This window comes from Coregonus clupeaformis, unplaced genomic scaffold (assembly GCF_020615455.1).
Source record: "Coregonus clupeaformis isolate EN_2021a unplaced genomic scaffold, ASM2061545v1 scaf1394, whole genome shotgun sequence".
Taxonomy (NCBI): domain Eukaryota; kingdom Metazoa; phylum Chordata; class Actinopteri; order Salmoniformes; family Salmonidae; genus Coregonus; species Coregonus clupeaformis.
This window is the reverse complement of record NW_025534848.1, coordinates 1-2,500: the sequence shown is the minus strand read 5'-3', so window position 1 is coordinate 2,500 and position 2,500 is coordinate 1. Positions and strand designations below refer to the sequence as shown.

At 42.0% G+C, this 2,500-nt stretch overlaps 1 pseudogene; it reads left to right on the top strand.

Annotated features, from left to right (window-relative positions):
• LOC123486974 overlaps positions 1-2,406 on the top strand; it is a 115,663-nt pseudogene extending 113,257 nt beyond the window's left edge.
• Positions 2,407-2,500: the final 94 nt, after the last annotated feature.

The following is a 2,500-nucleotide window of genomic DNA, read 5'->3' as shown; positions in this document are numbered from 1 at the left end:
AGCTCCACCATTAATCCCTCTGTTGGTTATCATCTGATGCTTATAGCTCCACAATTAATCCCTCTGTTGGTTATCATCTGATGATTATAGCTCCACCAATAATCCCTCTGTTGGTTATCATCTGATGATTATAGCTCCACCATTAATCCCTCTGTTGGTTATCATCTGATGATTATAGCTCCACCATTAATCCCTCTGTTGGTTATCATCTGACGATTATAGCTCCACCATTAATCCCTCTGTTGGTTATCATCTGTTGTCAGATCATACTCTTGGACGTGGACGTGTAGAAACCCAATCTGTTTCACTGTTTGTGTTCATCATGCACTTTACAGACAGCAGTTTCTCGCTAAGAGGAAATGTGGTTCTAGGCCATGTCCCAAATGACACCCTATTCCCTATGTAGTGGCCGTGCACTATGGGCCCTGGTCAAAAGTAGTGCACTACATTGGGGAATAGGGTTCCATTTGGGACGCAGACATAGTCTGGTTCCAGAATAATTAGCTGAAAGCCAGATGGTACACAAACACAACAATAATAGTATGTACTGTACACTCAACTGCATATGTTTTCTATCAAACTGCTTGACAGAAGAAACACTGCATCGTTTTCTATCAAACTGCATGACAGAAGAAACACTGCATGTTTTCTATCAAACTGCTTGACAGAAGAAACACTGCATATATTTTCTATCAAACTGCTTGACAGAAGAAACACTGCATTTTCTATCAAACTGCTTGACAGAAGAAACGCTGCATATGTTTTCTATCAAACTGCATGACAGAAGAAACACTGCATATGTTTTCTATCAAACTGCTTGACAGAAAAAACACTGCATATGTTTTCTTTCAAACTGCTTGACAGAAAAAACACTGCATATGTTTTCTATCAAACTGCTTGACAGATGAAACATTGTGTAGCAATTATGTATGTCTGTTTTTATAACTGATTGGTGTAATCATTCCATTCATTCACAGTGATATTCAGCATATTCTACTCTGTCTGCAGTAGCAGTACACAAACATTCATTTCAAAATAATATAACAACACAAATCCAACTTTGTCAGTGGTTTAATTGAACAAACATAGTCCTGTACATATTGGGCAGGTGAAATGTGTCAGAAGATAACTCCAACCATTGGATATGAATGTCATTATTACCTACCTACCTTTAGAGAGAAGTATATGGGTAACAGTTTAACATTGCATCACCAATATACACTGAGTGTACAAAACACTAAGAACACCTTCCTAATATTGAGTTGCACCCACAGGGACGCTGGCCCATGTTGACTCCAATTCTTCCCACGGTTGTGTCAAGTTGGCTAGATGTCCTTTGGGTGGTGGACCATTCTTGATACACATAGGAAACTGTTGAGTGTGAAAAACCCAGTAGCGTTGCACTTCTTGACACAAACCGGTGCGCCTGGCACCTACTACCATACCCCGTTCAAAGGCACTTAAATATTTTGTCTTGCCCATTCACCAAAAATCCTTCTTTAACATGTTTCCTCCACTTCATCTACACTGATTGGAAGTGGATTTAACAATTGACTTCAATAAGGGATCATAGCTTTCACCTGGATTCACCTGGTCAGTCTATGTCATGGAAAGAGCAGGTGTCCTTAATGTTTTGTACACTCAGTGTATGTATTAGCATATACCAGAGGTGTGGACTCGAGTCATGTGACTTGGACTGAGATCAGACTCGAGTCATGAATTTGATGACTTCCAGACTCGACTCAGACAAAATGTACAAAGACTTGCAACTCGACTTGGACTTTAACATCAATGACTCGTGACTTGACTTGGACTTGCGCCTTATGACTCGAGAAGACTTGGCTACGAGGACTTGTAATGACTTGCAAAGGCTTGCTAAGAGGACTTGAAATGACTCGAAAACTAAAATGTAGGACTTTGGACTCGACTTGAGACTTGATGGCTTTGACTTTTGACTGACTTGGGACTTGCCTCATCTTTGACTCGACTTGACTCGGGACTCGAGGGCAAAGACTTGAGACTTACTTGTGACTTGCATAACAATGACTTTGTCCCACCTCTGGCATATACTGTATGGATATGGATCTAGTTACATTCTCTCTGTCTGTGTTCCAGAGTTAAGGAGCAGTGCCTTTGGAACATTCTCTCTGTCTGTGTTCCAGAATAAAGTAGCAGTGCCTGTGGTAACATTCTCTCTGTCTGTGTTCCAGAGTTAAGGAGCAGTGCCTGTGGGAACCCTGGTGTTCCACCTAAAGGCATCCTAAACGGAACATTGTTCAACCAGGACAAGATCCGCTACAGGTGTGTGACGGGCTACGTGTTGGACTGGACACTCACTCCCTCACCTGTGTCCTCAACACAGGAAACATGGCCGTCTGGGACTTCCCCCTGTCCCCATCTGCAGAGGTGAGACTGGCTTTAATAACATGGTGTATGTCCCAAATGGCACTCTATCCTCACAACTACAGCCCTATGGGCCCTGGTCAAAAGTAGTACACTA